The sequence below is a fragment of the Manis pentadactyla genome, chromosome 3 (genome assembly GCF_030020395.1).
Source record: "Manis pentadactyla isolate mManPen7 chromosome 3, mManPen7.hap1, whole genome shotgun sequence".
NCBI lineage: Eukaryota > Metazoa > Chordata > Mammalia > Pholidota > Manidae > Manis > Manis pentadactyla.
The window spans coordinates 40942189-40969836 of record NC_080021.1 but is presented as its reverse complement, the minus strand read 5'-3'; the positions used below and the strand labels follow the sequence as shown (position 1 = coordinate 40969836).

Sequence of the window (27648 nt, the reverse complement as noted above, 5' to 3'; positions counted from 1 at the left end):
TAGAACAATATCCATATATAGTAGGTTATCAACAAATATTAACAAACGAATGAGCAAGTAAGTGCTGACTACCTTTACTTTTCTTTGGATTTTGAGGCTGGAGCACCTAAGGGAAATGACACAGGAGTCTTTCCTGATATTTAAAATGAAAAATGCTGGGTAGTTAAGCCCTTATAGGTGAATAATAAAAAGGAATCACAGGTAATCTCTGCTGTTTCTTTCACAAATAGATATCCTGCGGAGGTTGTTAAAAAAACTTTTCTCATAGGTTTATAGAACTGAATGAGATGTATTTGAATATAGAGTAGTAAGTGATCAGCTAAGAGACAAAATTGTGTATTTTTAAAGGAGTTTGGTTATCATTCTAACAGGCACTTGAATATTATGGCTTGATATGTGGAAGACAGCTGCCTTTATGCATATGCTCTCAAATTGAATGTAGGGGATTAAAACTGGGAGCCAGCAAATGTTGTGGATTTATTATAGAAGTCAGTTAGGAAGTAAGTTTTGAGAGAAGCTTAATTGGAATAGAGGTAGAGTTTTTTTTCTCTGGTTTCAGAGTATGAGGGAATGGACAACTTTAGTGATGGGAATTAGGTATTAGTATGACTGAAAGAAATGCTAATGGTATTAGCAAAACTTACAAAAAAATACTTTACAATTTAAAAATCATTTTCATATAAATTCTTTTGTTTGTTTTCAAAAACAAGACTGTTTTTGGCATAGTAAATGTTATCTGAGTCTTACAATAAGGAAATAAGAGACCTAGAAGTCTAAGTCATCAGACACTGAACTTGAACTTGGGGCTTCTAACTATATAACATTTTCCCACTCTCCTAGACTATTTATAATATTGCCTTTTACTTAGGATCCATATTTCTAAACATTACCTACTGAAACCTTTGAATGTACTTAACTGAGGACTCTTGCCTTAGTGCATATTAACCACTGTCGAAAGAGCCACCCTTTCATGATGTCACAACATTGCTTTGTCTTTAAAGTCTCAGTAAGTCTCTTTGCACTTTTCCTTTTTCCCCCTTGATTGTGTTCTTGCTTTACTAGACTGACTTGGATTACAGTGAAGTAGCTGAAGGTTTTTGTGGGAGTGCAGTGCGCCAGCCCACATTTTGTATCATTATTAACTATGCATGAGAACCATTTAATGACATTTCTGGTTATTATATTTGTATAGATATTAGGGGTCAAATAGATAAACAAGATGTGTCTTTGGTTCATTCAGAGGTAGAAGCAGTTTGTGACTTTAATTGATGTATGTAAAATATTTTTAAATGGGCTGTAAGCATTTTTCTTTCTTTACCCTTTAGGTACAGGCTTAGGCTCTTCCTCATATGTTGTGTTTTCCCTAAGATTTCTAGCAGGTCCTGCTTGTTAAAAAGTTGTGGGTCTATGTTAATCCTGGTATTAATCTACAAATAAATTTGGGATTTCTTCTATTTAACACTATAAAATGATCACAAAGTTCTATAAACTTAGAATCAAAGAATTTAGAGGTGAGTGTCAGGAGCCCTTTTTATGTGTCTCCCTCTTTCTGTATGTTCCAGTTCTCTTGGCCTTCTTTCAGCCTCTCAGTGGTAATTATGCTTTTGCTCTTTTTTCAGTCTGGAATTCTTACAAATATCCTTATTCTTTCACCTTAAACTGTTTAACTCCAGCTCAGTCTTAGGATCTTAGCTCAACTACTGCCTCTTGAAGGAAGCCCTCCCTGATGCTGGCTTCCCCTACATGCCACCACTCAACTAGATTAAGTACCTCTGTTACATTCATTTTCATAGTTCACTGTACTTTTCTTTCATAGCACTTAATGACAGTGTACATTTATATAGTGTGTGATTGTCTGTCTGTAACACTTGACAGTGAGTTCTTTGAGGGAAGAATTAGTCACTGGTTGCTTATCATTTATCTACAGGGCCTAACATTGTCTTACACATAGAGAAATGCTTGAGAAATTATTTGTTGAATAAATGAGTAAATGAACATGGTCAAGAGTATGAATGTGTTTGATAGAATTAAGTGGTAAGTCCTTAATACATGTTAACCACATTCCCATTTCTCTCTCTGTGTTTCTTTCTCCTCATGTATATATCTACCATTGGAGAAAGTATCTACCAGAATCTTTCTTTGTTAGTTCTAATTACTATTAGATCCTCTGTTTTACTGTAATATCCATTTCTTGGTCTAGTTTTATTCTTATAAGTGACATGAAATAATGTCAGCTCTAAATATACCTGAAAAAAATGTATTATCTTATATTTCTTAATTTTATTTCCCTTTCTCATTATTCAAGTTTTTCAGTCTTTGGCATTTATCATATGACCATACCCTTTCTGTTGAAACAGTCTCTCTTGGCCTCCAGGTATTAAGAGACAACTCGCTATAGGTTTTCAAGTTTTTGCATATCTTGTGAATGGGAGTTTTTGTATATCTTGTGAACTGACTGCTCTTTGTTTTAGACTGTTTCTTAAAGGATTTTAGTTTAGTTTAGATTTGTCTTGAAAGACAGATCTAGTTTCCCTCAGCAGCCAATGAATGGAAGGCATGTTTACTTCCCATTATAAAAGATTGATTCCTCAGCTAGGGGTTTTCTCTTATCATGTATGGCATTTCATGCGCTAGCATCCTCCTTAATGCATCTGAGTCATCCTTCTGGAACTTGAGGGCTAAGGGAACTGATGCACATATGTTGATACTCTTGCTGCTTGTTGTGCTGTGAATAATAAAGTCCTTGTCTCTGACTTGGGAGTCTCCTTCTATATCATGTATGAAACTATAGCAGGGTAAAATCTTAGGCTTACAATTCTTAATACCAGAACAATATAGTTTTTTGGTTCTCCTTGCTGAACCATGTTCAGTCCCTCCTCAAATACAGTAGTTTCCTCCATCTGGGTGAGATACATTCCAGGATACCCAGTGGATGCCTGGGTACCAAACCCTGTATATAGTATGTTTTTTCTTATACAAACATACCTATGATACAGTTTAATTTATAAATTATACACAGTAAGAGATTCACAATAAATATAGGACAGTTATAACAATATACTGTAATAAAAGTAAGGTGACTGTAGTCTCTCTTTCAAATTATCTCGTTGTACTCACCCCTCTTGTGATGATGTGAAATGATAAAATGCCTGCACGATGAGATGAAGTGAGGTGAATGGTGTAGGCATTGTATTGTAGCATTAGGCCATTATTAACCTTTTGATGGCACGTCAGAAGTAGGATGATCTGCTTCTAGACTGTGGTTGAATGTGGGTAACCAGAGCTGGGGAAAGTGAAACCGGATATAGGGGGACACCTGTACATTTCTTTCCTTTGTGACTTAGGTTGTTCCCAAGATTATGTTATTCGTTCTCTTCTGCTTGGATGATTAATCAAAAGTCCTATTTTTAGCAATCAGCCATATATTTGTATCTCTATGTGCATTTACTTTTTTTGAGAGCCAGATTCCAAATTTCAGTCACCTCTTGACCATTTTCCTGTGACTATTTTAATGGTAACTGACATGTTTAAAACTAAACTCAATTTCCCCCCCACCCCATTTCATAATCCATTATTCACTATATCAATTAATGGTACTTGTTCCCTCTTAAAGCTGTAAACTCCAGCACTAGCTCAGTTGTTCCTTTTTACTTCTCAGTGTATATACATGTTCCACAAAAATAAAAAAAAACTAAACAGTCCTGGCTAAACATAATTCATTAGTTTTAGTTATTTGCCATATACATGATTTGTCTTCATATTCATTGCCATTTTGATTACTTCTACTACACATTTCAAAATGTCTGTTTCAAAATTTAACACAGTGCTCCATGTAACACAAAGTATAGAGTGTATTCCCAGATTTGTATAGTGAAGTGAATTTTATTGAGTTACTGTTTGTTTTGAGCTTAATATGCTACTGGAAACCAGAGTTCCTTTTGACATAAACTGCTCCTAATACAGTTTTCCATATTGTGTATATCTATATTAGTTTATGAATTTACATGAAGAACTTGATACTTATTCCTAAGAAATTTCATCTAACTGAAATTGGTCCACCAGTAGGAAGAAAGTATGTTTGACTGTAATTACTTGTGCAAGTAGGATAAGCATGCTATTTTTGATTTTAATATATAAAATGCACAATTACTTAAGATTAGATAAGTAGAATTTTGTGATTATGGTGTTATTTTAAAATAATGGGAAACAAGTGTTCCTCTTAAAATGCGATTTAAATATAATACAGTTTAAGCCGATCATCTTGTTCCCCAGTGTAATCAGTTTCAGAAATAAATACGAAGTTTTTAACTGAACTAGATTGTCATATATTAAAAGTTATTTTATATTTTACCCATGAAATATAGGCAACTTTTGATCATTGTTATTGGAAAGTCACAGTTACAATTCTAATCTCTGGAAATTCATAGTTAAATTAAGGGGTAGTTCTCTTCTTGATTAAAACATACAAGCAAACCTACACACATTCTTGTTTCACCAGAGTTCATTGGTTAGAATAGCAATTGTTAAGGAGTTTTTAAAATGTTGACAGTAGTTTGTAAACTTTATGAGAAATTTTTTTTTGTTCCTCAAATTCTCCTTATAATGTGGAATTAAGCAAATTGCCTTGAAGTTATGTTTTTATTTTACTATTTTTGACAGGACACATGAGCAAGAATGCTTATATATTGTAGCAATTAAAGACAATTCACATTTGTGGTTTGGGCAAAATGTGTAAAAATTATACCTATCTATCTTATTACATTTCCTTTCCTCTTCCCCAAGGACTTTACTATGTACTTTATCTGTAATTGTTGCCAGTTTTCTATCATGTTCCCACTGGGCTTCTGGTGCAAAAAAATCTTATCCTCTTGATGACAGAGCTTGCCTGAATGATTTCATGCTCCTAGCATTTTTGTTCACAGGAATTAGGGGCAAAATGTAACTACAGCCAAACAGAGCATCTATTTTTGTAATTTTGGAGTTTAGGCTCTGTTATTGGAACTAAATGAAGAGATGCAGGTGTTCTCCAGTCCAAGCCCTTTGGGAGTTTTGATGGTAGATGCTTGAAAAGAAAATGCATGTGTTTCTAGAGTCAAACAGCAGCTGTGAGACAAGGATTTATGTATTTCTCAGAACTTTGGGATTTCAAAATGTTACATTTAATCACAAGCACAGAAAGGGGAGCAAATGTTAAAGATGTTACACATAAAAGTAAGTTTACTGATCTCTTTACCATACGAACTAGCTGTGGGAATATAGGAGCAAAGTGATTTTTAATCATAATATAAACAATTTCTAAAGGATTGTGATAGTTACCAGGACGTAGCTTTTTGAGAACTTTGCATTTGTAGCACAGAGAATTTTTATCCTACTTTTTAACTTTTTTTTTCTATTTGGACACATACATTTTTATATACATAACACACATACACAATGAAAGGTTTAGTAAATTGTTTGCTAAATGCATTTTGATTATAACTAGTTTAGAAAATTTAGTAAATATTTTGTAATAACACAATATGATGTTTCAAATAAAAGATAATTAAATTTTTCTCTAAAGATAAAGGACTTTCCAGGTACATTTAAAACATTTATACTTACACATATTAAAGCAAATATACAGTCAAAACATTTTTTTCTTTTTCAAATCATGAAGTTACTCGGTATTGTGGTTAATTCTCAAATTTATCTTCATTGAAATAAAGGCATACTTTTCAGTATTTCCTTGCCATTCTCATATTTTTACTGCTTTTTTTAGTTTAATCATTAGTTCATCCAACTAATATTTATTGCAAATTTTCTGTGTATAGAAATATGATGCATCAAAGTCTACTTTAAAAAACTTCTAGTATATTGAGATGGGCATATAAATATCAAGGTTGAATGAAGAAAGACTTATATTCTGAGTTCAGTTTCATCGATTGTAAACTATATTATTTTGAGCAAGTCAACCTTTCTGAGTATTGGTTTTTCACCTATCAAATGAGGATAGTCTTATCTGATCACTAGGATTATTATATAGGTTAAGTTAAGTACTATAGCACACTTTAAACTGTAAAACATAATACATACTTTAAGTATTAGCTACCCTGTCCAAAATAATACCCTGTATTAATTACTTTCTCTTTCAAAACTTAAGGTTTTTCTCATGAGTCTTATCGTTTCTTACTTTGTTCTCTGCATCTAACTGATCCTATTTACTTTAAATTTTTCTTTGAGTTAGCTCTGTAATTCTGTGGGAATGCAGTCCTGAAGCTAGGAGCAAATCCTTTTCCTAGTCCCAGACTCTAATCTCCTTCCAAATGTAAATGTCTCCTGGATGCCAGGATGCTAAGAGTCAGGAACAGGCGCAATAGCAACAGGAAATTACTTTGCTTGCTCCTTCAAAAGGTCCCAGATTCTGGAAGGAAGCCAATGGGAGAAATCCCTTGAGTCTGGTGGGTTACCAGTTGTTTCTCTCATTTATAGCATGAGGTCAAAATTTTGCATTTTTTACTGCTTGTATAGTTAAAGGAAACTGGTATTCAAAGTAAGTAGTAGCTTTATTTGTAAATTTTAAATTACTAAATGAGAAGGATTTCAGGTTGTAATGGGCCTCAGTTGAACACCATAAAACATGTAATGTTTCTTATATTTTTATATGGATCAAAAAGCTATCATTATTAACTCAGTTTATTTTATATTTTAGAAAATGATGTCTTCAAAGTGAGTTTTTGTTTGTGCAAGTTAGCCATATCGTAGCTGTCATATTAGCCTAATGTGGTGTAGAATCTTCCGTGAACCAGTAGGAGTTGACTTAGAATACACTTAGGAGGGAGATTCACATCAGTCTTTGCTACCTGACTCTTCCCCTAATTGTTCCATCCCTTCTAGAAGAAACTTGATTTCACAATAGCTCTTGCATCCCTTTTAGTCAGTACAATACATAGGAATCATCCTATGCCACTGCTTTGTTTTGTAATGATGAGAGTCAGTTGTCCATTAATGTGTGAGCATTTAAGCACATTTTTGAGAATTATTATTTTCATCTTCCACTGCCTTTCACCCTTACTCTTCCTCCCTTTCCTTTCTCCTCCCTTCCCAATCAGTTATTCTCTTCCAAGCAACACAACAGCACTTTGACCATATCACACAGCAAACAGTCATACCTGTTCATAGATTCCTTCCCCATGAAACTGGGAGTTCCTAAAGGTAGGGATCATGAAAAGTAGATGGTAGGTATGCAGTAATACCAGATGGTCCAAAGGAAATGATTTTTGCCATTTCGGTGTATTCTTATTGTCTATAGGCTCACATCATTTATTTTATTTTTTATTTTTTTTATTTTGTTATCATTAATCTACAATTATATGAAGAAAATTATGTTTACTAGGGTCCCCCGTTCACCAAGTCCCCCCCACAAACCCCATTACAGTCACTGTCCATTAGCGTAGTAAGATGTTATAGAATCCCTACTTGTCTTCTCTGTGTTGCACAGCCCTCCCCATTCCCCATCCCCACATTATACATGCTAATCGTAATACCCCCTTTCTTCTTTCCTGCCCTTATCCCTCCCTTCCCTCCCATTCTCCCCAGTCCCTTTCCCTTTGGTAACTGTTAGTCCATTCTTGGGTTCTGTGATTCTGCTGCTATTTTGTTCCTTCAGTTTTTCTATGTTCTTATACTCCACAGATGAGTGAAATCATTTGGTATTTGTCTTTCTCCACTTGGCTTATTTCACTGAGCATAATACCCTCTAGCTCCATCTATGTTGTAGCAAATGATAGGATTTGTTTTCTTCTTATGGCTGAATAATATTCCATTGTGTATATGTATCACATCTTCTTTATCCATTCATCTACTGATGGACATTTAGGTTGCTTCCATTTCTTGGCTATTGTAAATAATGCTGCGATAAACATAGGGGTGCATCTGTTTTTTTCAAACTGGGCTGCTGCATTCTTAGGGCAAATTCCTAGAAGTGGAATTCCTGGGTCAATTGGTAAGTCTATTTTGAGGAACCTCCATACTGCTTTCCACAATGGTTGAACTAATTTACATTCCCACCAGCAGTGTAGGAGGGTTCCCCTTTCTCCACAACCTCGCCAACATTTGTTGTTGTTTGTCTTTTGGATGGTAGCCATCCTTACTGGTGTGAGGTGATATCTCATTGTGGTTTTAATTTGCATTTCTCTGATAACTAGCTATGTGGAGCATCTTTTCATATGTCTGTTGGATAGGCTCACATCATTTTATTTCTATGTTGGTCTGTGGGGAAAAATGTAGTCCAGCTTTAGCCTGTTAAAAGAATAATTAAAAAATAGTAATATCATGACTCTCATATAGCTATAAAATGGACAAATGTTTAAGATTATTAACATCATTATCAATGAGAGAACCAGGCAGATATTACAACCAGATCAAAGGAAAATTTAAAACAAGACATTTATAGGTCAGTAATACTGTAATCAATTAGGAAATGGACATAAAATTCATTTCTTCCACAGTGGAAAACGGAGGTCAATTGAACTTTTGCCTTACAGAATTTATTTGCATATATAGTTAAGAATTACTTTTGGTTTGCTGTCAGTTATCCATAGTTTACAGATATATAAGAAAGCTCAAAGGCAATGAAAGGTGCAGCAGAGTCCTCATGGAATCAGACTCAAGTCCCTGGAAGGTTGTACTCCACACAATGCAGAGCTTTTCACTGAAGAAGTTTTTTTTCCTAGGAGCCTTACTAAATTCCAGATGGCTAGGCTATTTTTAGCTGTGGGTGATTTAAATATAGAGGCAGGTCAGAAGAAATTTTGTGAGGCTAAGATTCAGTACATGGAGTGAAAATTAAAGGGAAATAATACCACCGGCAGAGGGCAGTGATGAAGTAACTGTTTCCTCATGTGCTAAGGAGGTACTGGTTATTCAATAATTGTGGGATCATCCTATGGACTGTAACTTTAATTTTTGAGATCTTGTCATATTAAGTTCCCTTCAGCCAGATGCTTTGTCAGTATCTACAATTTTCAGTGAAAGGTATTTTGTTTTTTGTTAATGAAGTAAATAAATAAAATGTTCTAACCTGGTTTCAAGTTAAATAATGTGTTCCACTTTAATAGGAAGCTTTCTTGGAAAAAATATTTATACAGTGAATATTTTAATAGCTACTCTATGTCAGCCACTGCTTTAGGTATTGAGAGAGAGAGTGTATGTATACATACATACAAGAAAGAGGAGTTCCTAAACTTCACATAAGTAACATTCTTTTAATTATGATATTTCAATTTTAGTGGATAGTTTAATTGTAATTTTTTCTTATGAGAATTACATGCTTCATATAGTATTACCTAAAATATAAGAAGCCTTTTTTCAAATGTAAAAATTATATCTTGCCTGATTTTTCCACTTAGAAGAGGAAATTCTGAAATACTTTTAAAGTATTTACAAGAATATAGTAGACACAGTTGTATAGAACTCAGTTACAGATAAATAACAAGAAAAACAAAAATAGAAATACACCACAGGAAATGGCCAAAGGAGATAAAAATAAGATGCAAGTGATCAAAAATACATGAAAAAATTCAAACTAAGAAGTAGTCAAAGAAATGGGTATTAGAACAATAAGGAACAACTTTTACCTGTGAAATTGATATTAATATATTATAAAATTGAAAGCTGAGAAATGTGTGAGATGAACACACTCATAGAAGTCTGGTAGAACTGTGAATTTGTTATAGACTCTCCAGAAATCAATTTAACAGAGTTTATTAGGATCAGAAGAATGGTCATCCTTCATTATCCCATTTTCAAGACTATATCCTAAAAAAATAATCAAAGGTGCATTTAAACACTTGTATTTAAAATGTAAGGGTATTCACATCAGCTTATTTATAATGATAATAAATCATCTTTGTTGTCCAATAAGTAGAGAAATTGTAAAATAAAATTGAGTATATCCATTGAACAGCATCTTCGAAATCAGACATTTGAAATGTGTATCATAGGAAAATGTTGATATTAAAAGCTTGGGTGAAAAAATGTGCAACATATAATAAAGTTGTATTTAGTTTTTAACAATTTCTCTAAACATATACCTGTGAATATATATCTAGTTATATTATTTTCATATAAAAATTACTTTTAACAGTGATTTTCAATACTTGATGGGATTATGAGTCATTTCCCTTTCATGTTTATACTCTACTATGGTATTTGATATTTTCTGCAAACATAGACATCCTTTTTAAATATATTTTTTCTAAAGTACTAATTTTCAACTTTCCAAATTTATTTATGAATTATTATGGTTATTTTGCTCTTCTCATTAATTCTCATATAATCTTTAATATTTAAATAAAATTTCACTTTGAAAGCACATGTGCCTTGAAGGAACAGAGTCTATAGCTTAGTTTTAAAGATACTTTTGTGATCTTAGTGTGTTTTTGAATAAAATACCAGATTTCAAGATAGCAAACTAATAAGCATTTCTTCTTAGTTTTAGTCTAGTGATTAAATGTTTATTTTTCCTATAATTTGTTCTCTATTTATAATTAAAATGTATTCTCTTCAAAATACAGTTGAAATTTTATCATTAATCAAATATCTGGGATAGTGCAAAACAGAAAACTTTCAGTGGGTTTGATTTTAGTGTTCACTTGTAAGTTAGCTCCTTGAATAGTTGAATATGTTTTTATATAGGAACAAAATTGTCATAGCTAAAAGTCCAAGGTCAACCCATAAAATTCCTTATTTTTTTTGTTAAGCTCAAAATGAAGTTGAAGTATTTTAAATTTTTAATGAAAAGTAGTAGGAGTCAGTACTCTAGGAATAGTGCTTTATTGAAAGGATAAATTTAAAAATTCATAAATTTAGTATTTAAAATCATTCTGTTTTGAAAAGTAAAAGTAGAATTAGGAGAATGGAGTAGTAAAAAGATACTTTTAGAGAGATATTTAAGGATATTTATTGGCATTTCCAGGGCATCAGTTGATCACAATGCATCTTTCTGTTGTTTTTCCTGTGATTTCCAAATAATTCCTTCTTTCTTGATCTAAGCATTATTTATGACTATTAGTATGATAAGGGTTATTTCTGGACTCAAGTAGAGAATTAGAACATTTTCTAGGAGATAAATTATTGGCGCCAAACTCCCCAGATGTGTCTGCCCACCAGACACCCTATCTTGCAAGACCGTCACTAAAGCCTCTCTCTGCTGTTCTCTTTGTCTCCGTGTCCACTTGAATTTGGACCAGTGAGTGTGTTTCTCACAAGTATTTAAAATCATTCTGTTTTGAAAAGTAAAAGTAGGATTAGGAGAATGGAATAGTAAAAAGATATTTTTAGAGAGATACTTAAGGATATTTATTGGCATTTCCAGGGCATCAGATTGATCACAATGCATCTTTCTGTTGTTTTTCCTTTCATTTCCAAATAATTCCTTCTTTCCTGATCTAAGCATTATTTATGATTATTAGTATGATAAGGGTTATTTCTGGACTCAAGTAGAAAAATGGAACATTTTCTTGAGGTGACTGGATAGGAGTTGACAGAGGGGTAGGAAGAATAAATGTCAGGAATTGAAGGAAGATTCATTTCTGTAAGTGAGGATGAAATTTTCTAAAATACTGAGTTATAGTTGATGAAAAGGAGGCAGACTTTAGAGAATGATCTTTAGGGAAGAAAGGAGGTGATGGGCCTAAATCTCTCTGACAAGGTGATGGGCAGCCACTAAATGGAGAAGTAAGAGGGAAGGAAGAACAGGTACCGTTAAACTAGCAGTTATTTGGTAAGAGGTTCTTTTTTAAAAATCAACTTGGTATTGTTAAATCATTAATTGCCAGTTATCCTAAAAATAGAATTTTGTTATAATTACTAATCCTGTGTAGAAGAATAATAGAATTTAAGGAGGAGAGAATTTCAAGATCATTTCTAATGAAAAAGAAAAGCAAACATTTTACAAGTGGTCAAATGTTGTCATTAGAGTCAAGCAGCTAATGAGTGGAAGAGGTAAGACTGTCTCTTGTTCTTTTTGTCATGTATATTCATTTAAATGTCCCTTTTTGGGTAACCAGGTAATTATCTTTATTCATTCAGCACATACATACTTTGTGCTAGAACTTTGGGATATAAAGATGATAAAGACCCTTTTCTTATTAATGAGCTTATAGTTCATTGAGGGAGACATACACATAAGCTGATAACTAGCTATAAGGTAGTTAAAATGTTGCTCTAAAACAAGGTAGTATGTGTTCACATTAAAGGAAACCCATTACCCAGATTTGGGACATGGCGAAGGATTCCTGGAATCAGTTATGTCCAAAATGAGATCTGAATTATGAGCTAGAGGAGTAACACTGGGTTAGGTTTAGGGAAAGTGCAAATACGTTCCATGCAAGTGCCTATTAGAATGGAATGGAAACACAGTAAGAGATACTGCCTGATGAGATAAACAAGCCCCTCAGATTATGAAAGGTCTTGAAAGGCATTTTAAATGAATTTAATTGAATTTAATTGAAAGATTTGAATTGGTGCCAGTGGGAGCAACTGAAAAATTTATCATCATATTATACTTTAGAAACCAACTTTGGCAGCAGTGTAGATCAAGGAAAAGGACAGGAGACAGGGCGATCAGGTAAGAGGATGTTGCAGTGAAGAAAGTGATAATGTCAATAGAATTAATTTGTGGGATTCTAATCTGTTAGAATCACTAGAAGTTGTTGATTAATTGAATAGGATGGCAAAGGGAAAGGGTACAGTAGCAAGCACCAGTGTTCTAGTTTAGATGCTGGGTACACATTAGGGTGCCTTTTACTGAGATAAGGAACAAAGGAACGAGAATTAAGTTTTATTTGGGGTGGCAGAGACATTTGGTGTATTATTAGTTTTCTAGTTCTTCCTAGGGGACAGGTATTATTCTATGCATTTAAATAGAAACCAAAACAGTGTGACTATAGAACTAATACTCTTAACCATTTCACCGAAGAGCAAAGACTACAGAGAAATTCAGACCCTAAATCATTGATGATTTAGTTCATAAATTCTATTTAATTTTATTTATTGGCTGCTAGCTACATGCAATTGCTAGAATCTGATATAAAAAGGTACTCAATACAGGGCCCCATTGAGTAGTGTATACATATTACTAATTCTAAAAACAAGTTTAACATTAATGAATGCTGTAATTGATTAGGAGAAAAGTATTTCTATCTGAAAATAGAGGGGCAAGATTAATTTGAATGTAATACTTACTTGATGCCAAATAAGTAGGAAAGGTTTCTCAAACATGGATTGATATTTAAACCTATCATGACAGAAGACTTATGACTTGAAAATTATGTTTGAGATGAAAATTCTTACTGTTTAAGCATTGCAGATATTTTCATTTGGCTTACATTTAAGTGTTTGGTAATTGTTAGTTCAAGTCCATGTTTCTGTAAAAGTATAAAATGTATAATTGTTAAAAAGTGTTTAGTACACATTTATGTTAAGTTAGCAGAACTTATAAAGTATTTCATTATGTTCACATAACTATAATCAGAAAATTGTATATAAGATTTTTTTATCTTACAATGAGATTTTAAAGTATAAAATATTTTCAATACTTGATATGACTGGTTTTGTTTTTAAGATAAATTTTTAAAATTAAAATAAATATTGGGATCATTAAGTTGTATTTAGTTTATGTGGTTTAGCTTGGAGTTAATTATTAAGCAGAACTTGAATTTTAGCCTTGGAAAAACAAATGCAGCAGTTAATAAACCTTTTTTTAAAAATTGGATTCACTGTTAACAAAGCATAGCATAAGTAAGCCTCAGTCAGCCTGTGAAAGGGATGACTTAACACAACTGTTGATGTATTTGGAGTAAAACATCTTTATCAAGTTAATACAAGAAGCAGTCATGCCCTACTTGAATTACTCATTTATAATAGTTGAAGAGCAGCCTGCATGTGGACTTTGAAATCCTGGGAAAATAAGATGCCTGCATACATCCAAATGTTGAAAGCCTTTACTCTTCTAACAGCTGGAAAATGTTGAGCTCTTTTGCCATCCACTAGGTTTTTGGCCTTCAGGGAGATGTGATCAATTTAATTACTGACCAGTTTTATCCATTACTTTTAATGATTGTAGCCTCTGAAGTAAGCCTCTGAACTTGGTAGCTTAAAAGATCATGTTTAGATATTGTATGTTTAAAATTTAAATATTAAACACATTGACCTACATTATACTTTGGTCATGTTTATCGCATTTACTCAGATCACTAAAAATATAGCATAATTTAGATGTAGTAATATAGATAAGTTTAAATGGAGTCTAAACTGTGTATTTAAGAGCCACAAATGTTCTGGGGTAAATATTACATATTAGGTCATTTATATATAAAATTTTTCTATTTCCCCTAAAATATGGGATGTGTTTTACTTTGAATTACAACTGCTTATTAAACAAAGCAACTAATTATTTGTGCTTCTTGTTTATCTACTTTTCACTACTCTTTTGATGTTTGTCCATGGAGGATTTTTAGAAAATAATATGGAGTGATAGATTATAGCTAAGGAACAATTCATGTTAAATGAAAAATATATCTGTAACTTTAAATCACTTGACCTCACTTTGTTTCTTGATCTATTGAATGATTGCAACACTAAGCACTGATATATTAACACAATGCCTTTGTGTTGTCTCTTGAATAAAGACACCCTTTAAAGAGGTCACCATGCCATAAACTAAGTGAATTTGTTTATTAATGTTATTATTTATTACAGTGACTTTCAAGCTGCTGACAGTGAAATTATTGTTCTAGTAAAATTGGTGTATTATGACAGTATTGAATAATGGAAGTAAAATTGAGGAAGGTACCATGTAGCTGGTTGGTAACTATAGGCAATAATGAAGATACTGTGTTTTGCTAGTTTCTTTAAGTTGATATGTTAAAAATTGTCAGTATTAAAAGTGTAAGATATCCTCATCATTGACAACTAATCATATATTTAGAGGAATTATGCTGGTGACATACTGAGAAGACTTTAAAGATACGCATAATAACTAAGCAGTAGAGAAGAGTTATGGAGATATATCAAAAGTTAATACATATGATAGTTTTTTGCTGATGTAGTAACTTTAAGCACAGATTAATGATATGCCTATTAATAATATAATTGGAAAAGACCTACTGAGAAGTATATTTTGAATTGTGTTATAAAAAACATTAAATAATAATTTTTATAATCAGAAGGGACCTGTTCTGAATTTTAAAGAAAGGAAAAATCTGAATGGTCCTGAATAATGTCAAAATAAGAGAAACCAAACATGTTTACATGTATATAATGTACACATTTATTAACACTGAAAATGGGTTTAGAGTTGATTCACTTGTCTTTTTTCTGACTGTCCATGTATCCAGATATTACAACCATACCTAGTATTACTGTTCCAGACCAGATCAAAGATATGTAGAGCATATGTTGTTCTACTACTCATAAACATTTTTTTTATTTTGGTATCATTAATCTACAATTACATGAGGAACATTATGTTTACGAGACTCCCCCATCACCAAGAACCCCCCAAATACCCATTACAGTCAGTGTACATCACAGTAGTAAGATGCTATAGAGTCACTACTTGTCTTCTCTGTGTTGTACAGCCTTCCCCATGTCACCCCTCATTATACATGTTAATCATAATGTCCCCTTCCTTCTCTCCGACCCCCTTATCACTCCCTTCCCACCCATCCTCCCCAGTCCCTTTCTCTTTGATAACTGTTAGTCCATTCTTGGGTTCTGTGAGTCTGCTGCTGTTTTGTTCCTTCAGTTTTAGCTTTGTTCTTATACTCCACAGATGAGTGAAATCACTTGATACTTGTCTTTCTCCACCTGGCTCATTTCACTGAGCATAATACCCTCTAGCTCCATCCATGTTGTTGCAAATTGTAGGATCTGTTTTCTTCTTATGGTTGAATAATATTCCATTGTGTATATGTACCACATCTTCTTTATCCATTCATCTACTGATGGACACTTAGGTTGCTTCCATTTCTTGGCTATTGTAAATAGTGCTGTGATAAACATAGGGGAGCATATGTCTTTTTCAAACTGGGCTGCTGCTTTCTTTTTTTTTTATGTGCACATTTATTTATTTTTTTATTTTGATATCATTAATCTACAATTGCAGAAAGAACATTATGTTTACTAGGTTCCCCCCTTCACCAAGTCCCCCCCACGTACCCCTTTACAGTCACTGTCTATCTGCATAGTAAGATGCTGTAAAATCACTACTTGTCTTCTTGGGCTGCTGCTTTCTTAGGGTAAATTCCTAGAAGTGGAATTCCTGGGTCACATGGTATTTCTATTTTGAACATTTTGAGGAGCCTCTATACTGCTTTCCACAATGTTTGAACTAGTTTACATTCCCACCAGCAGTGTAGGAGGGTTCCTCTTTCTCCACAACCTCGCCAACATATATTGTTGTTTGTCTTTTGGATGGTAGCGATCCTTACTGGTGTGAGGTGATATCTCATTGTGGTTTTAATTTGCATTTCTCTGATGACTAGCGATGTGGAGCATCTTTTCATGTGTTTGTTGGCCATCTGAATTTCTTCTTTAGAGAACTGTCTGTTCAGCTCCTCTGCCCATTTTTTAATTGGATTATTTGCTTTTTGTTTGTTGAGGTGGGTGTGCTCTTTATATATTTTGGATGTCAACCCTTTATCGGATCTGTCATTTATGGATATATTCTCCCATACTGTACGATGCCTTTTTGTTCTATTGGTGGTGTCCTTTGCTGTATAGAAGCTTTTCAACTTAATACAGTCCCACTTGTTCATTTTTGCTTTTGTTTTCCTTGCCCAGGGAGATATGTTCATGAAGAAGTCACTCATGTTTATGTCCAAGAGATTTTTGCCTATGGTTTTTTCTAAGAGTTTTATGGTTTCATGACTTACATTCAGGTCTTTAATCCATTTTGAATTTACATTGTGTATGTGGTTAGACAATAATCCAGTTTCATTCACTTACATGTAGCTGTCCAGTTTTGCCAACACCAGCGGTGAAGAGGCTGTCATTTCCCCATTGTATGTCCATGGCTCCTTTGTTGTATATTAATTGACCATATATGATTGGGTTAATATCTGGACTATTTGTTCCACTAGTCTGTGGGTCTATTCTTGTGCCAATACCAAATTGTCTTGATTACTGTGGCTTTGTAGTAGAGCTTGAAGTTGGGAAGGGAGATCCCCCCTACTTTATTCTTCCTTCTCAGGATTGCTTTGGTCATTTGTGGCCTTTTGTGGTTCCATATGAATTTTAGAACTATTTGTTCCAATTCGTTAAAGAATGTTGTTGGTATTTTGATAGGGATTGCATTGAATCTGTAGATTGCTTTAGGCAGGATGGCCATTTTGACAATATTAACTCTTCCTAGCCAAGAGCATGGGATGAGTTTCCATTTGTTAGTGTCCCCTTTAATTTCTCTTAAGATAGTCTTGTAGTTTTCAGCATATAGGTCTTTCAATTCCTTGGTTAGGTTTTATTCCTAGGTATTTTATTCTTTTTGATGCAATTTTTTTTTCCTGATTTCTCTTTCTATTGGTTCATTGTCAGTGTATACGAATGCCACAGATTTCTGTATGTTATTTTTGTATCCTGCAACTTTGCTGAATTCAGATATTCTAGTAGTTTTGGAGTGGTGTCTTTAGGGTTTTTAATGTACAGTATCATGTCATCTGCAAGTAATGACAGTTTGACTTTTTCTTTACCTATCTGGATACCTTGTATTTATTTGATTTGTCTGATTGCCATGGCTAGGACATCCAGTACTATGTTGAATAAAAGTGGGGAGAGTGGGTATCCCTGTATTGTTCTCGATCTTAGAGGAAACACTTTCAGCTTCTCGATGTTAAGTATGATGTTGGCTGTGGGTTTGTCACATATGGCCTTTATTATGTTGAGGTACTTGCCTTGTATACCCATTTTGCTAAGAGTTTTTATCATGAATGGATAATGAATTTTGTAAAATGCATTTTCAGCATCTATGGAGATGATCATGTGATTTTTGTCCTTCTTTTTGTTAATGTGGTGGATTATGCTGATGAATTTTCAGTTGTACCAGCCTTGCATCCCTGAGATGAATCCCACTTGGTCATGGTGTATGATCCTTTTGATGTATTTTTGAACTCGGTTTGCTAAAAATATTTCGTTGAGTATTTTTGCATCTGTGTTCATCAGGGATATTGGTCTGTAGTTTTCTTTTTTTGTGGTGTCTGCCTGGTTTTGGTATTAGAGTGATGCTGGCTACATAGAATGAGTTTGGGAGTATTCCCTCCTCTTCTATTTTTTGGGAAACTTTAAGGAGAATGGATATTATGTCTTCTCTAATTGTCTGATAAAATTCAGAGGTAAATCCATCTGGCCTGGGGGTTTTGTTCTTGAGTAGTTTTTGACTACCTTTTCAATTTCATTGGTGGTCTGTTTAGATTTTCTGTTCCTTCTTTGGTCAGTCTTGGAAGGTTGTATTTTTCTAGGAAGTTGTCCATTTCTTCTAGGTTATCCAGCTTGTTAGCATATAGATTTTCATAATATTCTCTAATAATTTTTTGTATTTCTGTGTGGTCCATTGTGATTTTTCCTTTCTCATCTCTGATTCTGTTGATGTGTGTTGATTCTCTTTTTCTCTTAATAAGTCTGGCTAGGGGTTTATCTATTTTGTTTATTTTCTCAAAGAACCAGCTCTTGGTTTCAATGATTTTATTTATTGTTTCATTCTGTTTTATTTATTACCTCTCTGATCTTTATTATGTCCCTCCTTCTGCTGACTTTTGGCCTCATTTGTTTTTCTTTTTCCAGTTTCAATAATTGTGACTTTAGATTATTCATTAGGGATTGTTCTTCCTTCTTTTGATAGGTCTGGGTTGCTATACACTTTCCTCTTAGGACTGCTTTCGCTGCGTCCCACAGAAGTTGGGGCTTTGTGCTGTTGTTGTCATTCATCTCCATATATTGCTTGATCTCTATTTTAATTTGGTCATTTATCCATTGATTACTTAGGAGCATGTTGTTAAGCCTCCATGTGTTTGTGAGCCTTTTTGTTTTCTTTGTACAATATATTTCTAGTTTCATACCTTTGTGGTCTGAAAAGTTGTTGGTAGAATTTCAGTCTTTTTGAATTTACTGATGCTCTTTTTGTGGCCTAGTATGTTGTCTGTTCTGGAAAATATTCTGTGTGCACTTGAGAAGAATGTGTGTCCTGATGCTTTTGGTTGTAGAGGTCCGTAGTTGTCTATTATGTCCATCTGTTCTAGTGTGTTGTTCAGTGCCTCTGTGTGTCCTTCCTTATTTTCTGTCTGCTGGATCTGTCCTTTCGAGTGAGTGGTGTTTTGAAGTCTCCTAGAGTGAATGCATTGCATTCTGTTTCCTCCTTTAATTCTGTTAGTGTTTCTTTCACATATGTTGGTGCTCCTGTATTGGGTGCTTGTATATTTGTAATGGTTATATCCTCTTATTGGACTTACCCCTTTGTCATTATGGCATGTCCTTCTTTATCTCTTGTTACTTTCTTTGTTTTGAAATCTATTTTATCTAATACAAGTACTGCAACACCTGCTTTTTTCTCCCTATTGTTTGCATGAAATATCTTTTTCCATCCCTTAACTTTTTTTTTTTTTTTTTTTTTTAGATAATTATTTTTTATTGAAGGGTAGTTGACACACAGTATTACATTACATTAGTTTCAGGTGTACAACACAGTGATTCAACATTTATATACATGATAATTCTAAGTACCAGCTATCACCATACCAAGTTGTTACAATATTTTGACTATATTCCTTATGCTATACATTACATCCCGGTTACTTATTTATTTTACAATTGGAAGTGTGGACTTTTTCTTGGTTGTTGTTGTTAGGGCATCTCTCATATTTATTGATCAAATGGTTGTTAACAACAATAAAATTCTGTATAGGGGAGTCAATGCTCAATGCACAATCATTAATCCACCCCAAGCCTAATTTTCGTCAGTCTCCAATCTTCTGAAGCATAACGAACAAGTTCTTACATGGAGAACAAATTCTTACATAGTGAATAAGTTACATGGTGAACAGTACAAGGGCAGTCATCACAGAAACTTTTGGTTTTGCTCATGCATTATGAACTATAAACAGTCAGTTCAAATATGAATACACATTTGATTTTTATACTTGATTTATATGTGGATACCACATTTCTCTCTTTATTATTTTTAATAAGATGCTGAAGTGGTAGGTAGATACAACATAAAGGTAGAAAACATAGTTTAGTGTTGTAAGAGAGCAAATGTAGATGATCAGGTGTGTGCCTGTAGACTATGTGTTAATCCAAGCTAGACAAAGGCAATAAAACATCCACATATGCAGAAGATTTCTCTCAGAACAGGGGGGGTGAGGTTCTAAGCCTCACCTCTGTTGATCCCCAATTTCTCACCTGATGACCCCCCTGCGACTGTGCCTGTCTTAGGTTGTTCCTCCCTTGAGGAATCTTACCCGTCTCTGGCTAACCAGTCATCTTCCGGGGCCATACAGGGAAATGTTAAGTTGGTAAGTGAGAGAGAAGCCTTATTGTTTGAAAAGGTTAGCTTTTTATTTCTTCGCATATTTATGCCCTGTGGCTTCTATGCCCAGCATTTGTCTTGAGGTATCTTTACCACTTGGAGGAGTTATGATACTCGGTAAATTTGATATGAGGCACGAATTCTATTTAAGAATTCGTTGTAATTAGGAAGGAAGAAGAAAAGCTATAGAAGTAGCAGGCGGGAGAAAACATGGGAAGATTGATTATTTCTTTGACATATCTTCTTGTGGAGTAACTTCAGCATGTATATATTTTAAGCTACTACTTAAATTGCGCACACACATTAACATAATAGGAGTATAGTTACATAACCAAAGCATACCTGTAATTACCAGCCATCTCCAGTGAAACCAAGAAAACCAGTTAGGCACCCTAGGCATTTGTGAAAACTTATCAATGATATGATGGTTATTATCTAACTGAATTTGAATAGTTTGAGAAAAATCAGACAAATTAAAACAACCCATTCCTGGGCACTGTTCACATCCCATATGTTCTTTTAACAGTAAATAGTCTGTAGTTGTAAGATTTTGGAGCGCTACAATTTGCACTTCTCCTAATTCTTGGTTGAGTTCCAACAGTATAGATCCAGTCAAATTTGTTGTTTTACTGTATGCACAGGCCAGCTTAGATATCTCCTTCTTCATTCCCATGGCAAGTCTAGGAACCGGTGGGATGAGTGCATCTACAGCTGTAGCAGCGCCTGGATCTTTGTTGAGGTTTTTTGATGATCATCTTCTGGCATGAGTCTTCCCGAGAGTGCTGATGTTGGAAGTTCTCTTTCATATCGTTTCTTAGTTCATTTTCGGGGTAGCCAAATTAGGCTTTGATCCTCTGTATAAACACAAACAGACCCTTTGCCTACACTTTTATATGTCCTTTATATCATTGTGTAGAACTCATTAGAGGTCACCACATAGGAACTGCATTTTTTTTTTTTTAATCATTAATCTACACTTACATGACGAATACTTACGAATACTTTGTTTACTAGGCTCTCCCCTATACCAGGTCCCCCCTATATACTCCTTTACAGTCACTGTCCATCAGCGTAGCAACCTGTTGTAGAATCACTACTTGTCTTCTCTGTGTTGTACAGCCCTCCCTCTTCTCCTACCCCCCCATGCATGCTAATCTTAATACCCCCCTACTTCTCCCCCCCTTATCCCTCCCTACCCACCCATCCTCCCCAGTCCCTTTCCCTTTGGTACCTGTTAGTCCATTCTTGAGTTCTGTGATTCTGCTGCTGTTTTGTTCCTTCAGTTTTTCCTTTGTTCTTATATTCCACAGATGAGTGAAATCATTTGGTATTTCTCTTTCTCTGTTTGGCTTGTTTCACTGAGCAAAATACCCTCCAGCTCCATCCATGTTGCTGCAAATGGTTGGATTTGCCCTTTTCTTATGGCTGAGTAGTATTCCATTGTGTATATGTACCACATCTTCTTTATCCATTCATCTATCGATGGCCATTTAGGTTGCTTCCAATTCTTGGCTATTGTAAATAGTGCTGCGATAAACATAGGGGTGCACTGATCTTTCTCATACTTGATTGGTGCATTCTTAGGGTAAATTCCTAGGAGTGCAATTCCTGGGTCAAATGGTAAGTCTGTTTTGAGCATTTTGATGTACCTCCATACTGCTTTCCACAATGGTTGAACAAGTTTACATTCCCACCAGCAGTGTAGGAGGGTTCCCCTTTCTCCACAGCCTCGCCAACATTTGTTGTTGTTTGTCTTTTGGATGGCAGCCATCCTTACTGGTGTGAGGTGATACCTCATTGTAGTTTTAATTTGCATTTCTCTGATAATTAGCGATGTGGAGCATCTTTTCATGTGTCTGTTGGCCATCTGTATTTCTTTTTTGGAGAACCGTCTGTTCAGTTCCTTTGCCCATTTTTTAATTGGGTTATTTGTTTTTTGTTTGTTGAGGCGTGTGAGCTCTTTATATATTCTGGACGTCAAGCCTTTATCGGATGTGTCATTTTCAAAGATATTCTCCCATACTGTAGGGTTTCTTTTTGTTCTATTGATGGTGTCTTTGCTGTACAGAAGCTTTTCAGCTTAATATAGTCCCACTTGTTCATTTTTGCTGTTGTTTTCCTTGCCCGGGGAGATATGTTCAAGAAGAGGTCACTCATGTTTATGTCTAAGAGGTTTGTGCCTACGTTTTCTTCCAAGAGTTTAATGGTTTCATGACTTACATTCAGGTCTTTGATCCATTTTGAGTTTACTTTTGTATATGGGGTTAGACGATGGTCCAGTTTCATTCTCCTACATGTAGCTGTCCAGTTTTGCCAGCACCATCTGTTGAAGAGACTGTCATTTCGCCATTGTATGTCCATGGCTCCTTTATCAAATATTAATTGACCATATATGTCTGAGTTAATGTCTGGATTCTCTAGTCTGTTCCATTGGTCTGTGGCTCTGTTCTTGTGCCAGTACCAAATTGTCTTGATTACTATGGCTTTATAATAGAGCTTGAAGTTGGGGAGTGAGATCCCCCCTACTTTATTCTTCTTTCTCAGGATTGCTTTGGCTATTCGGGGTCTTTGGTGGTTCCATATGAATTTTTGAATTATTTGTTCCAGTTCAATGAAGAATGTTGCTGGTAGTTTCATAGGGATTGCATCAAATCTGTATATTGCTTTGGGCAGGATGGCCATTTTGACGATATTAATTCTTCCTAGCCATGAGCATGGGATGCGTTTCCATCTGTTAGTGTCCCCTTTAATTTCTTTTAAGAGTGACTTGTAGTTTTCAGAATATAAGTCTTTCACTTCTTTGGTTAGGTTTATTCCTAGGTATTTTATTTTTTTTGATGCAATTGTGAATGGAGTTGTTTTCCTGATTTCTCTTTCTGTTGGTTTCATTGTTAGTATATAGGAAAGCCACAGATTTCTGTGTGTTGATTTTGTATCCTGCAACTTTGCTGTATTCCGATATCAGTTCTAGTAGTTCTGGGGTGGAGTCTTTAGGGTTTTTTATGTACCGTATCATGTCATCTGCAAATAGTGACAGTTTGACTTCTTCTTTGCCAATCTGGATTCCTTGTATTTTTTTGTTTTGTCTGATTGCCGTGGTTAGGACCTCTAGTACAATGTTAAATAACAGTGGGGAGAGTGGGCATCCCTGTCTAGTTCCCGATCTCAGCGGAAATGCTTTCAGCTTCTCGCTATTCAATATAATGTTGGCTGTGGGTTGTTCATAGATGGCCTTTATTATGTTGAGGTACTTGCCCTCTATTCCCATTTTGCTGAGAGTTTTTATCATGAATGGATGTTGAACTTTGTCAAATGCTTTTTCAGCATCTATGGAGATGATCATGTGGTTTTTGTCTTTCTTTTTGTTGATGTGGTGGATGATATTGATGGACTTTCGAATGTTGTGCCATCCTTGCATCCCTGGGATGAATCCCACTTGGTCATGGTGTACGATGGTTTTGATGTATTTTTGAATTCGGTTTGCTAAAATTTTGTTGAGTATTTTTGCGTCTACGTTCATCAGGGATATTGGTCTATAGTTTTCTTTTTTGGTGGTGTCTTTGCCTGGTTTTGGTATTAGGGTGATGTTAGCTTCATAGAATGAGTTTGGGAGTATCCCCTCCTCTTCTATTTCTTGGAAAACTTTAAGGAGAATGGGTATTATGTCTTCCCTGTATGTCTGATAAAATTCCGAGGTAAATCCATCTGGCCCGGGGGTTTTGTTCTTTGGTAGTTTTTTGATTACCGCTTCAATTTCGTTGCTGGTAATTGGTCTGTTTAGATTTTCTGTTTCTTTTTGGGTCAGTCTTGGAAGGTTGTATTTTTCTAGGAAGTTGTCCATTTCTCCTAGGTTTCCCAGCTTGTTAGCATATAGGTTTTCATAGTAGTCTCTAATAATTCTTTGTATTTCTGCGGGATCTGTTGTGATTTTTCCTTTCTCATTTCTGATACTGTTGATTTGTGTTGATTCTCTTTTCCTCTTAATAAGTCTGGCTAGAGGCTTATCTATTTTGTTTATTTTCTCGAAGAACCAGCTCTTGGTTTCATTGATTTTTGCTATTGTTTTATTCTTCTCAATTTTATTTATTTCTTCTCTGATCTTTATTATGTCCCTCCTTCTGCTGACCTTAGGCCTCATTTGTTCTTCTTTTTCCAATTTTGATAGTTGTGACATTAGACCGTTCATTTGGGATTGCTCTTCCTTTTTTAAATATGCTTGGAGTGCTATATACTTTCCTCTTAAGACTGCTTTTGCTGCGTCCCACAGAAGTTGGGGCTTAGTGTTGTTGTTGTCATTTGTTTCCATATATTGCTGGATCTCCATTTTGATTTGGTCATTGATCCATTGATTATTTAGGAGCGTGTTGTTTAGCCTCCATGTGTTTGTGAGCCTTTTTGCTTTCTTTGAACAGTTTATTTCTAGTTTAATGCCTTTGTGGTCTGAAAAGTTGGTTGGTAGGATTTCAATCTTTTGGAATTTACTGAGGCTCTTTTTGTGTCCTAGTATGTGGTCTATTCTGGAGAATGTTCCATGTGCACTTGAGTAGAACGTGTATCCTGTTGCTTTTGGATGTAGAGTTCTGTAGATGTCTATTAGGTCCATCTGTTCTAGTGTGTTGTTCAGTGCCTCTGTGTCCTTACTTATTTTCTGTCTGGTGGATCTGTCCTTTGGAGTGAGTGGTGTGTTGAAGTCTCCTAGAATGAATGCATTGCATTCTATTTCCTCCTTTAGTTCTGTTAATATTTGTTTCAGGTATGTTGGTGCTCCTGTATTGGGTGCATATATATTTATAATGGTTATATCGTCTTGATGGACTGAGCCCTTTATCATTATGTAATGTCCTTCTTTGTCTTTTGTTACTTTCTTTATTTTGAAGTCTGTTTTGTCTGATACCAGAATTGCAACACCTGCTTTCTTCTCTCTGTTGTTTGCTTGAAATATCTTTTTCCATCCCTTGACTTTAAGTCTGTGCGCGTCTTTGGGTTTGAGGTGAGTCTCTTGTAAGCAGCATATGGATGGATCTTGCTTTTTTATCCATTCTGTTACTCTGTGTCTTTTGATTGGTGCATTCAGTCCATTTACATTTAGGGTGATTATTGAAAGGTATGAATTTATTGCCATTGCAGGCTTTAAGTTTGTGGTTACCAAAGGTTTAGGGTTAGCTTCTTTACTGTCTTACTGTCTAACTTAACTCGTTTGTTGAGCTATTATAAACACAATCTGATGATTCTTTATTTCTCTCCCTTCTTATTCCTCCTCCTCCCTTCTTCATATGTTGGGTGTTTTGTTGTGTGCTCTTTTTAGGAGTGCTCTCATCTAGAGCAGTCCCTGTAGGATGCCCTGTAGAGGTGGTTTGTGGGAGGCAAATTCCCTCAACTTTTGCTTGTCTGGGAATTGTTTAATCCCTCCTTCATATTTAAATGATATTCGTGCTGGATACAGTAGTCTTGGTTCGAGGCCCTTCTGTTTCATTGCATTAAGTATATCATGCCATTCTCTTCTGGCCTGTAGGGTTTCTGTTGAGAAGTCTGATGATAGCCTGATGGGTTTTCCTTTGTAGGTAACCTTTTTTTTCTCTCTGGCTGCTTGTAATACTTTGTCCTTGTCTTTGATCTTTGCCATTTTAATTATTATGTGTCTTGGTGTTGCCCTCCTTGGATCCCTTGTCATGGGAGTTCTGTGTACCTCTGTGGTCTGAGAGGCCATTTCTTCCCCTAGTTTGGGGAAATTTTCAGCAATTATTTCTTCAAAGACATTTTCTATCCCCTTTTCTCTCTCTACTTCTTCTGGAATGCCTATGATTCTTATATTGTTTCTTTTATATTGATCACTCAGCTCTCTTAAAATTCTTTCATTCCTGGAGATCCTTTTATCTCTCTCTGCATCAGCTTCTCTGCGTTCCTGTTCTCTGTTTTCTAGTCCATTAATGGTCTCTTGCATCTCGTCCATTCTGTTTTGAAGTCCTTCCAGAGCTTGTTTTATTTCTGAATTCTCCTTCCTTAGTTCTTGCATATTTCTCTGCAAGTCCATCAGCATGGTTATGACTTTTGTTTTGAATTCTTTTTCAGGTAGACTGGCTAAATCTATCTCCCCAGATTCCTTCTCAGGGGAAGATGTAGCAGATGCCGAAGCTGTCTGGGTTAGTCTTGTCTGAATCATATTTTTTTGCCTTTTCATGTTGACAGGTGCTATTGACTGTCAGCTGGGAGGGCCAAAATTTTCACTTACTACTGGCCTTTCTTTACTGGGGCAACTGCGACCCCTAGTGGCTTGTGTTGGGTAATTGCGTGTAGAGTGGGTCTTTTTGTCTTGCCCGGCCGGAAGGGAGAAATTTCCCTTTCTGTGGGCGGAATTTGTCTCAGGCTGCTTCTCTGCTTTCGCAGCGCCCGGTGGGGTAATGGATGGGGGGGCTGCTTGACTGTTTGCCTCCGTGAGGGGTCTCAGAGCTGTTGCCCAGGGGGTTAGTGCACCCGGTTTTCCCTGTAATTTCTAGCTGCTGTACTGTGACCTGGGTTGTTTCCGTCAAGCTGTTAAGTCCCTGTCCCTTTAAGACTTTCAAAAAGCCCCCGCTTTTCTTTATCACAGGGGCATCAGCTTCAGCACCCGCTCTGAGGTCTTACCCCCTGTTCTCCCAGTATCCAGGGCCCCCTGGGCATATACTGTGTCTGCGCTCTGGCCCGGATGGCTGGGGCTGGGTGTTCGGCAGTCCTGGGCTCCGTCTCCCTCCCGCTCTGCCTATTGTTCCCCCGCCGGGAGCTGGGGGGAGGGGCGCTCGGGTCCCGCAGGGCCGGGGCTTGTATCTTACCCCTTTCACCAGTCGCTGGGTTCTCGCTGGTGTAGCTGCAGTCTGGCCACTGTCCTGCGTCTTCTGGTCTCTCTTTTAGGGCTAGTTGTGTTTGTTGTATTTTCAAAAGTATATATGTTTTTGGGAGGAGATTCCCACTGTCCTACTCACGCCGCCATGTTGGCTCCGCCCTCCCATCCCTTAACTTTTAGTCTGTGTATATCTTTGGGTTTGAGGGGAGTCTCTTGTAATCAGCATATAGATGATTCTTGCTTTTTTATCCATTCTATTACTCTGTGTCTTTTG

General features: G+C 35.5%; 1 protein-coding gene across 9 annotated transcripts in view; it reads left to right on the top strand.

Annotated features, from left to right (window-relative positions):
• Positions 1–27648, top strand: part of VPS13B (vacuolar protein sorting 13 homolog B) — an 876251-nt gene that overhangs the window by 279677 nt on the left and 568926 nt on the right. The window lies entirely within an intron of this gene.